The sequence below is a fragment of the Lotus japonicus genome, chromosome 6 (assembly GCF_012489685.1).
Source record: "Lotus japonicus ecotype B-129 chromosome 6, LjGifu_v1.2".
Classification (NCBI taxonomy): Eukaryota; Viridiplantae; Streptophyta; class Magnoliopsida; order Fabales; family Fabaceae; genus Lotus; species Lotus japonicus.
In genome coordinates, this window is record NC_080046.1 from 39,484,280 (window position 1) to 39,497,778 (window position 13,499).

The window sequence follows — 13,499 nt, forward strand, 5'->3', positions numbered from 1 at the left end:
TTGATGCTCTCACCCGTCACAATAAACATTGTTCTCACTTGATACGCTATGTTCTTAATTGATATATTTCATTGTTTATATCCACAAAATTTGTAGATTTTTTTTTTTTTTTACAGTAGATAAGATTTCTTTAATTCAGATGATGATTATTTAATTTATATTTATATTTCAAAATCATACAATAATATATATTAATTTATAAATATATTATTAATCTTTTAATAAAACATTTACCGTGCAAAGCACGGGCTTAGATACTAGTTTTCAGACATTAGGGAGGAACCGTCCTGTGGGAGTTTGACAACAGGGAAACTAATTTACTACTGACGTCATCATGTCAAAAGACTGCATCAGACAATGGTTCGAGTTTGACAACGGGGAAACTAACTTACTACTGACGTCATCTCCAAAAGACTGCATCAGTGTTTTTAAAAGCATATTTTTTATTTTATTTTCACCTTCTCTCTCCTGAAAATCAAATCTCAATCCATTTTTACGTTCAATTTTTTTTTAATTTAAAAAAGTGACGAAATTTTTTTAATTTTTTTTAACTCATTATCAATCATAAAAAAATTAAAATCTAGACAAAAAATTTCAAAACTCAATCAGTTTAAGGCATAAATTAAAATTAACAAAATCACAATAATTTTTAGCAATAAATTAATTTTTTAAAAGTTATACTTTAATATCTAAATATTAAAAAATTATCTATTTTATTTTAGATCTAAAATATAAATTAATTATTATAAAATTATATTTTAATAATTCTATATTATTTTTCCCGTGCACAGGCAAAACAAAAGACTAGTTTTTAGAATAAACTAAAGAACGCGTATTCTTTTTTTTTTGGTTGAAAAAGAACGCGTATTCGACTAGTCTCCTTTGTTTCCAGAGTCGTAAACTTTGTCAAAAAAAAAAACTACCCAACAGATAAGGAACCCTCTTTTAGACCGTCCCTCCTTCCATCATGATCACGGTTCCTTGAATTCTTAGAACTTCCTTCTATGGCGAAAGCAAGTTACCTCTCTACTTCGTAATCAGAATCTGTTCCACATCGTCGCTGGCTCTCCGTTGAGCTGTCGCCGCCCTTCTCCCAGCAAACCTTTTCTACTGTCACTTCTCCTGGTCTTCGCTCGGGAGTTTTGGGCTTTTTTGAATGCAAGAGAAAATATCACCACTAAGCCAGAAAAACTCACATACAAATTGCATAAATGAAGAGAAATAAGAAAAGATCTGATCAGAGAAACCATTACCAAAATCAGTCCCTCAACCAATTCCAAATCCATGCTTCACTGAAGAGCAAATCGACCATCATCACAAGCCGCAGAGAACAAGCTTGGAAGCAGGAAAAGCCAAACTTGTAAAGCAAACAAGACAAATAGTAAGCAAATTATGAGAACACCAAGTAACTGGCTTCCATTTGATCTCAACACTTGAGCTCTTCATCCTCTTCCCACTCTGAGGCTCCTTAGAAAGATCAAAACTCGCCCCTTTCATCCTCAACTCCTGAATACACCTCGTCACCGCACTTCCATCATTCCTCTCCCTCTGCAACTGCTCCCACACCTTCCAGTACCCATGCACCTTCACCTGAACCAGAAACACAAACACAAGCGAAGTGCAAAGCGACACCATGGAAGGAATCCACCACTTTTTGCAAACACTGTGGTGTTGGTCTGGGTGGTTCTGTTCACTGGTCCAGGAAGTGAACAAGAGGGTGAAGAAGAAGCCCTAGAAGATGAAGAAGAAGGAACAGAGTTGGAAGAGTTCAGCTTTGACAGAGTCCATTCTGGTTTCTTTGCGCGCAATGCGTTTGGCGAAGAGATCCTCTTCTCTCAGCCATAGCTTCAGGAGCAAGAGGTGACCGGGGCTTTCGGAGATTTCGGTTAAAGGGTGGTCATCAATGGCCTCAAACATGTTGGTGGTGGTCATGGAACACAAGTGGTGCTTGTGCTCTTGGTCCACAGGGATTTCAACTATGTGGGTGATTTCAGAACAGGAGGCCGTATCAGCGTCCTACTAGTAGAGGGTTTGCTTCAGGATCTTACAGACCCATGACGGGTGCTGCTGGTGGTTCTGGAAGTCAGACTCAGAACAGGGAGTTGACTTGCTTCAAGTGTGGGAAGCCAGGGCATTTTGCTCGTGCTTGTCCCGACACGAGACCCCAATGCTTCAACTGTAACAAATTGGGGCATACTGCTGCACAGTGCAGGGAACCTAAGACGGAACCAACCGTCAACACTGCTCGAGGAAAGCGTCCTGCTGCAAAGGCGAGAGTCTACACCATGGATGGTGAAGATGCTGAGGGGGTCGATGGACTGATTAGAGGCGACTGCGAGATTGACGGTAATCTCCTATCCGTACTTTTTGATTCGGGTGCAACGCATTCATTTATCTCTAGAGAATGTGCGATCAGATTAAGACTTCCTATTACTGCTTTGAGCTTCGATCTTATAGTTACTACTCCTGCCAAGACTCTACTTGCTAATACGACATGTATGTACTGTCCGGTAACATATAACAATAGAGTCTACCATGCTAACCTAGTATGTCTAACTCTCAAGAACCTAGACGTTATCCTAGGAATGGATTGGTTGTCCCACTATCATTGTCTTTTGGACTGCAACCGAAAGAGAGTGGTATTTCCTGATTCGGATCTTTCCGAGTATCTATCTGCCAATCATATTAGCGTCTCTTTGAACGAGGGATCTCAAGAGTATTCCGTTTTGCTAAGCTTGGAGAGTAAAGGGAATCCGGAAGTTGATAATATTTCAGTGGTGAGAGACTTCACGGATGTTTTTCCTGGCGATGTACCTGGATTGCCGCCTGTACGCGACATTGAGTTTGCTATTGACATCGTACCGGGAACAGGGCCGATTTCGATTGCACCATATCGTATGGCACCTGCGGAGCTAGTGGAATTGAAGTCCCAACTAGAAGATCTTTTGTCGAAGGGATTTATTCGACCAAGCGTTTCACCTTGGGGAGCGCCAGTCTTATTGGTGAAGAAGAAGGACGGGAAATCGAGATTGTGTGTCGACTACCGACAACTGAACAAAGTAACCGTCAAGAATAGGTATCCGTTACCTAGAATTGATGATTTGATGGATCAACTGCGAGGAGCTGCGATATTCTCAAAGATCGATCTGGAGTCGGGTTATCATCAAATCAGAGTCAAGACCGAGGATATTCAGAAGACGGCATTCAGAACCCGTTATGGACACTATGAGTACTTAGTGATGCCATTTGGAGTGACAAACACACCTGCCATATTCATGGATTACATGAACAGGACTTTCCATACATTCTTAGATCGGTTCGTCGTGGTGTTTATCAACGATATTCTGATCTACTCAAAGAATGCTGAGGACCATGAGGGGCACTTGCGACAAGTTTTACAAGTGCTGAGGGAGAAGGAGTTGTATGCCAATCCTTCTAAGTGCGAATTTTGGCTCGAAGAGGTAAAATTCTTAGGCCATGTGATCTCTAAGGAGGGGATAGCTGTGGACCCAGCAAAGGTAGAGACCGTATTGTCATGGGAACGGCCAAAGATAGTGACTGAGACCAGGAGTTTCGTTGGTTTGGCGGGTTATTACCGTCGCTTCATCGAAAATTTCGCCAAGATTGTTGGACCGTTGACTGAACTCACAAGGAAAGATCAACCTTTTGCATGGACCGAAGCGTGCGAAACTAGTTTTCAGACGATGAAGGAACGTTTGACGACGTCACCTGTACTCGTTCTACCGCAACCAGAGGAACCTTACGAGGTGTATTGTGATGCTTCGCATCAAGGTTTGGGATGTGTGCTGATGCAACATCGGAAGGTAGTTGCTTATGCTTCAAGACAACTGAAGGTTCATGAGAAGAATTATCCAACTCATGAATTAGAGCTAGCTGTCATCGTATTTGCGCTGAAGATTTGGAGACATCACTTATATGGATGCAATTTCACCATATTCAGTGATCATAAGAGCTTGAAGTACTTGTTTGAGCAGAAGGAGCTGAACATGAGACAGCGTCGGTGGATGGAATTTCTCAAAGATTATGAGTTTACTCTGCAATATCATCCTGGAAAGGCGAACGTTGTTGCTGATGCCTTGAGCAGGAAGATGCACATCTCGTCAATGATAATTAAGGAACTTCAACTGCTGGAACAATTTAGAGATTTGAGCTTGGATGTGAGATTGTCCGAGGGAGAACTGAAGTTTGGAATGATCAGAATTACCAATGGATTGATGGAAGAAATCTGAGACCAACAGTTACAAGATGAGTTTCTGATCGGGAAAAGGAACTTGGTAATTCAGGGTAAGGACCCAGAATTCAAGGTAGGAAGTGACAATATCCTACGTGAAGGTATGAAAAACGGTAGAAAGGGGGGGGTTTGAATAACGTTTTCAGTACAAAACTACCACCTTAAAGATTTTAACAAATCTTTTCGAGAACTAAGTGCAAAAGATAGAGATAGAAAAGCACACAAGGATTTTATCCTGGTTCACTTGATAAATCACTCAAGCTACTCCAGTCCACCCGTTAAGGTGATTTCTTCCTTCTTAGAATGAAGGCAATCCACTAATCAGGTAAGAGTTACAACTGCACTTGAAACCTACAAGTGACTAACAATTACACTGACTTAGCTCACACTAAGATTCACTCTCTTAGTCTTCTCTAGGATCCGATCAACCTTGATCTCCTAAAGGAAAATCAAACAACTGTTTGAGGTTGGTGTTTACAAGGGTTTGCTTCTGAATAAGCTGAGTGTAAACTAAATAAATTACAAGATGAAAGAAAGCTTAGAATATTTTGAATGTCTTGCGCGTGTGTTGCTTCTTAGTTTCTTAGCCGCTTCTTTCAATCTTCAGCCTCTATATATACTCCAAGGATTAGGGTTGAGCGTTGCATGGAAATGCTACCGTTGGAGGGCAGTTCTGGAAAATCCAGCTTCTGCTGTGGCTGAGAACGTTAGGTAGGTCGTCAGGAAGGTACACTTGCTTTTGTACTTGGATAGCGACTTGACCTTTTAACCTAGGAGACTTCTGATCAGAGGAATGCTTCGTATTGGAACTTGTGAAGCAGGTTGATCAGAGTCAGAGGGATAGCACAGATCCTCTGACCATTGTATCTTCTGATTCTGAACTCAGAGGGAAGAACATGGCCTTCAGAGTTTCTTGCTTCTGGACTTCAGAGTTTCCACTATTCAGCTTCTGGATCTTCAGAGTCTTCTACACCATCGGAACATCTGAACCTTCAGTGTTTCTTGGTTGTCAGAACTTCTGGATCATCAGAGCTTCTAGCGACTGAGTCCTCATCAGAGTTTGTATAGCTTCAGATCTTCTGAAGCTTTTCCACTGTTCATACTGAACATGGTGAATGCGAAAGCGTTGCTTGGGTTACCCTTTATACACAGTGCTTCTGATTTGTGTGAAATTGAGTCAGGGTCAGAGCCTGTAAATAGCACACTCAGAAAAATACGTTAGAGTACCACAATTGTTCATATCAAAAGGTTAACTTGTAATCATCAAAACATAGAGTTGTACTACTAGATCAAAACTTGATCTTACAATCTCCCCCTTTTTGATGATGACAAAACTAAGATTTTTGATGAACAATTCTTAAACATTAAACTGAATTCACTCAGAGTTTAGAGATATAGAATAAGACTTATCCTGATGTGAATAGTTTATCTTGCTCATTCTGAATTCAAGTTACTGCTTGATTCTGAGCTTAGCTCCCCCTGAATCTAATACTTGATGAAAACGTTAGTAAAGTCTAGATTCTGAGCTAAATCATATAAGAGTTCAGAGTGAAAAGCTTATGACATAGATGAAAAACGAATAATCAGAGCGCATAAGTGATCAGAGTCATGGACAAGGTATCAGAGTCTTGGGTATCAGAGTCAACTTAGAATCACTTCAGAAGAAGTGAAATGTATTCCTTGTATTTGCCCAGTGACACATCTATGGTCATGAAGGTGGAACTCTTAAAATCTCCAAAAGAAAAATAAGTCACACTAACACATCTTACATCAAAAACTGGGTTTACTCCCCCTTTTTGTCATAAGCAAAAAGCTTGGGGTGTGAAAAACTTAGCTTGAAGTACAAGGTACTTCCCCCTTAGAGAAGGTCTAAGTTGAAAGAAAATGAAGACGATGTAAGAATCAGAGTGAGGCGATAATAAATAGAAGAGTTAATGCAAGGGATGAACGTTTACCACCGGTCAAGTGAGGAAATAGAAGGGTCAGTTACCAAGTACTTAACCTCGAGAAACTGTAAGAGCATTAACTTTCAGAGAGAAAGTGAAGCCTATAAAAACGTTGGAGAGAAAGGTAAGCTTCACACCTCGAATAATATTCAGAAAAAAATGGCATCATACAGAATGGCATTAGAAGAGCTCAGAAGGAAGGCGTTTGAGGAAGATATGTTCCTCAATATTAGGCATCCCGATGGTACAAAGACCATACAAGAGCTGACGAAGACACTGCTTGAAGAAGATCTTGGTCCAGAGATGGAGAAAGATCTGAAGGAGTTCCTCTGCTTCGTGGAAGAGATTCAGGAGCTTTGCCGGCGGGAGCTGAATCTGCTGGAAGAGAAGGAGACTGTGGAAAAGAGACTTAAGACGACAGAAGATAGTCTAGAAAAAGATGATCTAAGCATCAAACTTGGCAACATAGAGTATGCATTGGATCGTCTGGAGAAGGAAAGAGTGGAGCAGCGCCAAGAATGCAGAAGAATGAGGAAGGATCCTCCATTCTAGATATAGGGAATAATGTATGATGGAAAGAATTATGATGTAAACATAGAACACTTATGAATAAAACAGGTTTTGCAAACATATGTGCCACAAATATATATAGATATATGCATATAGAATCACAAATGAACAAATTAAAGTAAGTAAATACGCAGAGTTGAAATAAAACAACGTTAAATAAAAAGGAAAAGGAAGAAAAAGAAGAGATCTTAAAAGACTAAGATTTGGCAGTACGGCGCAGAAGTTCCATCATCATGTGCTTCATCTCAATCAGCATGGATTCATGAGTGTCAAGACGTTGTTCCATGATGTCGAGTCTGGATGAGCTTGTCGGAGTAGAGCTTGAAGGAACGTTCTGAGCAGCTTGAGGTTCTGGAATGGAAGCAGAAGCAGCAGGAGTAAACAGAACTGGTGCAAGTCGCTCTGCCTCAGCCTCAGCTTCAAGACGTTCTGCCTCAAGTCTGGCTTGTTCAGCCTGAGCTGCTGCTTGACGGGCAGCTTCTTCTTCTTGTTCTTTCTGTCTCTTGGCTTCTTCAATGGCTTCAAGAAGCTTGGTTCTCTGTTCGAGTTCATGAAGAGCCACCCTCCTAGCAAACCTTTGCTTTGCAGCCTCAATGCTCTGACTTCCCTCTGCATGCAGGAGCTGCAGCATAACGGGAAACTGAGCCACCAGCCAAGTGCTCAAATCGTTCCACTCATCAGCCACATTTTCAGCATTCTCACTGAGGTCAGTCTGACCGTGCACATTGCGGAGCCTCAAGGAGGCTTCATGATTGAAAATATTGATGCACTCAGAGAGAGATGTGGGTTGAAGGTGAGTATAGGGAATGATGGAGAGGTTGGGTGCAGGAGAGGCTGGGTGATTGCTGCTATGAGCTTCAGAGGCACCTTGTGGAGAACCAATGTTAATTATGGGAGCATTGGGTTCAGAGGTTCCACGATGAGGGTCTGAAGTTTCAACCAGAGGGTGAGGTGATCTAACCGAGGATTGGTTAGATACTGATTGTTCAGGTTCAGGGTCTGGTTGAATTGGCTCTTGTTGGTCAGGGACAGGGTGAGCCTGTTGGACTAAGGGGTCTGCCTCTTGGATAGGATTGGCCAAGATAGGTTCATCTGGGTCAACTAGACGTTCAGGTCTAGGGCCAGGATATTGCCTAGGGCTTGGACAGGTAAGGTAATATTCTTCCAAGGCAGATACCTTCTCTTTCCTAACCTCCATGAATTTTCTAAGTGATTCAGAGGTATTGGAGGGAGGAGAGTCAAAGACATTGATGGGGAAGGATACAGGTGTGAAGGCTGATGAAGAGTCTGTATCCGTGGTTCTGTCAGCAGGACGTGCTGATGCTCTGGGAGCAGAGTGATCAGACGTTCTGGGTTGTGGTTCTGTTGGTTTGGGTTCTGGTTGGTTGGGGATGATGGGTTCAGAAGTTAATGAGTCGTATGGAATGGTAAGGAGAGAGGTTGGATCTTCTGACCTAGAGGGTTGGTTCTGAAGCAAATTCCAGAGTGGTGCTTCAGTAGGAGAAGGTTGAAAGAATGAAGATCTTGGGGAATGTGGTGGAGAGGTGGTTTGTGCGGCTGGCTGGGATTCATGAATAGGAGTGAGGGGATTTGAAGAGTGTTGGAGTAAGGCAGAAATTGGGAGTGCATCAAATAAATTCAAATCATCATCAGAGGTAAGTGCAGGCTTACTTGTATGTGCTGATGATCGAGTCACTCTGGCAGGAGGTTCAGTCCTTCTGACCTCTGCAGCAGCTGGTTCCACCCGAGTAGGCTTCACCACAATTCTGACTTTCTTCTGCTTCTTCTTTGGAGGACCATCCTCACTATCATCACCATCATCATCATCAGGCTTGCTCTTCGCCTTCTTGACCAGAGGGACATCAGATTCCTCTGAGGATTCGTCCAGAATCATCTTCCTCTTGGTTTTCTTCTTGGGAGGAGAAGGAAACTCTGGAGCTGGTGGAAGTCTGCTGACGAAATCATCAAGGTCAATCTCGAATCCTTGAGCCCTGAGGTCTTCAACATAGCATCTGATGGCTTCAGGATGGTCTGCTTGAGTCCACAGAGGGTAGTCATTCAGAGGCATTCTTCTTCCTCTGATCTCAGAAGATGTGTCCTCATGAGCAGGAGCAATCTTCTTCTGGACCAAACCCATCTTCTTCAGAGAGTTGGCAGTGAAGACATCGCTAACAATTGTGCTCAAGTCCTCTGTGCAACCAGCATTGATCAAATCTTGCACCAAGTTGCTTTCAATGAGAAAGTCTGAGATCAGCCTCCCAAAAGGGATATATTTGATGGCTGACTTGATGGAGGAGGTGGTGCGAGACTTCCGGATGCATTCCTTCAAATAGGAGAACAGGAAGTAGGGAAGGCAGATCTTCTCCTTGTCTTGAATGAAGAACAGCATCGCCTTCTGATTGAAGTTGATGTAGTCTGGAGAACTGCCCTTTGGTCGTTGATTGATGCAGTTGAGCAGGATCTTGTGCCAGACCCTGAGTTTGGGGTGAAGGTCCATCACTTTGTAGCTCGTCTTGCCCGGTTTGAAAGTGGTGTACAGGGCCTTGTTGACGATGTCCTTGGTTCTGGGTTTCAGCTTCGATTCCGTCAGTGAGAACCGATACCCATGAGCAGTTTCTGCACCTAGCAGATTCACGAATGACTTCTCCGTGATGATGATCTTCCTACCCAGTATGTAAGAAACCACCTGAGTGTCATCATAATCAGCGTGCTTCCAGAATTCCTTTACTAGCTTCTCATACACCGGTCCTCGAAGTCGATTGAAATAGTTTCCCCAACCTTGAGCTTGGACTTCAGGACGGAGATCAAACCCATTTGCAGCCAAGTTGTCGAGGTTGAATCTCCATTCTGCCAGGACTTGGAGTTCCTCAGGAGGAAATACACAGTGAACGGCACAGCCCCGTTCTGCAATAGGAACAATCTCCTCTTGAGCTTGAGCTTGTTCTTGTGCTGGGTTCTCAGAGCCCCGTTGACCCGTTGCCAAACCGACTACCATGTGAGGGAACTGAGGTGCATCGGCAGTAGATCTTCTGGTTTGTCTCACCATTTTGAAGAGGTTGAAGGTTTGAGGTAGAAGATGAAGTTTGAAGGATGAAGAGAGATCGAGAGAGAAATCACGAAGGAGGCGGTTTTGAAAAGCAGGGAGTGCGAGAGTGAAAACCGGAAGTGAGAGAGAACGTGTGTGTATAGTGGGTTTTATCAAATAACCGTTGTTGATTCAAAAAGCACTTTAAGATCAACGGTTGAAAATTAAAGATAGACAGTAACAGTAAAATACACAATCACACACAGAAGATAAGCATATCTACACGCAATCACAACAGACTGTCACACGGGCACAAGGAACTATGCATCAGAAGTTCTGACGCACGTGTTGTTGTCTCAGCTTCAGAGTCAGTACCAGTGGGCACACACACTCTGATTGAGTTACCTTCTGGACTAGACATCTTCTGATCAAGAAGTATCATAGTCAGAGGTTCTGATCTATCTTCACTCTGGACAAAAGTCCATGTTTAGATTTTTCAGAATAAAATTAAATCTATCTTCAGCTAAGGGCTTTGTAAAGATATCTGCCCATTGATGGTCAGTATCAACAAACTTCAGAAGAAGTACGCCCTTCTGCACATAATCTCTAATGAAGTGATACTTTACCTCAATGTGCTTTGCCCTTGAATGCAAGATAGGATTCTTGCTCAACGAAATTGCAGCAGTGTTATCACAATAGATTGGGATATTGCTCTCAAGGATCTGATAATCCTCCAGCTGATGTTTCATCCAGAGCATCTGAGTGCTGCATATTGCTGCTGAGATATATTCTGCCTCTGCAGTTGATAGAGCAATGGTTGATTGCCTCTTGCTTGCCCATGAGACTAGATTGCTTCCCAGAAATTGACAATTTCCAGAAGTACTTTTTCTCTCTGTTCTATCTCCAGCATAATCAGCATCACAATAACCTGAAAGCTTATACTCTGATGTTTTCTTATACATCAAGCCAAGGTTAGTGGTGCCTTTCAGATACCTTAGGATCCTCTTAACAGCAGTTAAGTGGGTTTCCCTTGGATCTGATTGGAAACGAGCACATAAATGAACACTAAATAATATGTCTGGCCTAGATGCAGTTAAGTACAGAAGTGAACCTATCATGCCACGATAGAGCTTCTGACATACTTTACCACTTATATCTTCTTTTTCCAGAATGCATGTTGGATGCATTGGAGTCTTGGCCACTGTAGATTCCAGCATATTGAACTTCTTCAGAAGTTCTTTAGTGTACTTGCTCTGATGGATATATGTTCCTTCTGGTGTTTGATCAACTTGTATTCCCAGAAAGTACTTTAATTCTCCCATCATACTCATCTCAAATTCAGCCTGCATCATCTCAGAAAATTCTTTGCATAGAGATTGATTAGCAGAACCAAATATAATATCATCAACATAAATTTGCACAATTAAGATATCATCTTTATAAGTCTTGCAAAAGAGAGTTGTATCTACTTTACCCCTTACAAACTCATTCTCCAGAAGGAATGAGCTAAGTCTCTCATACCATGCTCTGGGAGCTTGCTTCAGACCGTAGAGTGATTTCTTCAATTTGAACACATGGTCTGGTTTCTTTTCATCTTCAAAACCTGGGGGTTGATGAACGTAGACTTCCTCAGAGATATAACCATTTAGGAAGGCACTCTTTACGTCCATCTGATGTAGAACTATGTTGTGATTTACTGAGAAAGAAATCAATAGTCTGATTGCCTCCAGTCTTGCTACTGGAGCAAATGTTTCAGTGTAGTCTATTCCTTCCTGCTGGCTGTAGCCTTGAGCAACTAGCCTTGCCTTGTTTCTGACTACATCTCCTTTCTCATTTAGCTTGTTTCTGAATACCCATTTCGTTCCAATAACATGGACATTCTCAGGCTTCTTCACTAAGCTCCAAACATCGTTCTTGGAGAATTGATTCAATTCTTCTTCCATGGCCAGAATCCAATCCTTGTCCTGAAGAGCTTCATCTATGGACTTGGGTTCAATTAAGGACACCAATCCTTTCAGACTCAGCAAGGTCTCTTCAGAGGGTCTGAAGGCGGATCTGGTTCTGACTGGTTCATCTTTGTTGCCCAGAATCAATTCCTTAGGATGAGCTGCAGTGATTCTGCTCTTCTTCAGAGTTTGTGAGTTAGAGGGACCAGCTTCTTCCTCTGGTTCATCTTCCTCTGGCTCAACTTCCTCTGGAGCTTTGCCTTTGTCAGAAACATTAATGCTTAAATCTGCAAACTTTTCAACTAGCTTTGACTGGTCAGAGTCAAGCTTATCATCAAATCTAACATGAATAGATTCTTCAATAGTCTTAGCATCAGTATTATAAAATCTAAAACCTTTAGATCTATCAGAATAACCAAGTAATAGACACTTAGAAGATTTAGCATCAAATTTATGCAATCTATCCTTAGTATTGAGAACATAACAAACACAGCCAAAAGGATGAAAATAAGAAATGTTGGGTTTTATGTTCTTCCACAATTCATAAGGAGTCTTATTCAGAATTGGTCTCACAGAGATTCTGTTCTGAATGTAACATGCTGTATTTACTGCCTCTGCCCAAAAGTGCTTAGCCATGCCAGTTTCTTGGAGCATGGTTCTAGCCATCTCCTGAAGAGTTCTGTTCTTCCTCTCAACAACACCATTTTGTTGAGGGGTTCTGGGACAAGAGAAATCATGTGTAATTCCATAGGAATCAAACAGACTCTCAAACTTGTCATTCTCAAACTCTCCACCATGGTCACTTCTGACACGCACAATTCTACAAGCCTTCTCGTTTTGCACTTGAGCAATGAAGGTAGAGAACACAGCATGAGACTCATCCTTGCGGGTTAGAAACTTTACCCATGTCCAGCGGCTATAGTCATCAACGATAACCATCCCATATCTCTTGCCACCTATAGACTCAGTTTTCACTGGTCCAAACAGGTCGATATGCAGAAGTTCTAACGGCCTTGAGGTTGAGACAACATTCTTTGCCTTGAAAGGGACTTTTGTGAATTTGCCTTTCTGACATGCTTCACAAAGAGCGTCTGAAGCGAACTTCAGATTGGGTAAGCCCCTGACAAGGTTTAGCTTGCTCAGCTGAGAAATCTTTCTCATACTGGCATGCCCTAACCGTCTATGCCATACCCACTGCTCTTCATTAACAGACAGAAGGCACTTCACATTCTGAGCCTCCAACTCAGATAATCTGATCTTATAAATGTTGTTCTTCCTCTTGCTGTTAAACAGAACAGAGCCATCGATCTGACTTACAGCCCGGCAGGACTTTTGATTGAATATAACATCATAACCCTTGTCAGCTAATTGACTTATAGACAATAAGTTATGTGTTAAGCCGTCTACCAATAAAACATTATCAATGCATGGACTACTATCTACACAAATAGTACCAGTACCAATAATTTTACCCTTTTCATTTCCTCCAAAGCCAACTTCGCCTCCAGGCTTAAGTTTCAGCTCTCGGAACATACGCTTTTCTCCCGTCATGTGACGCGAGCATCCACTGTCCAGATACCATGATTGGTGTTTCAGTGGAGCTATCAAGGATATCTGCAACATAGATAATCTTGTCCTTAGGTACCCACTTTCTGGGTCCTCTTTTGTTAGTTACCCCAAAGGTTCTGATCACCTTGGGTGTCTCAACATGATATTTTAAAGGAATATTTGCATGATATTTAGTCATAGAGAAAGATCCC

General features: G+C 42.0%; 1 pseudogene; it reads right to left on the reverse strand.

The window, feature by feature from the left end:
* Positions 1-1,311: 1,311 nt before the first annotated feature.
* LOC130725283 (uncharacterized) lies at positions 1,312-2,537 on the reverse strand (annotated as a pseudogene).
* Between the last annotated feature and the right edge of the window lie 10,962 nt (positions 2,538-13,499).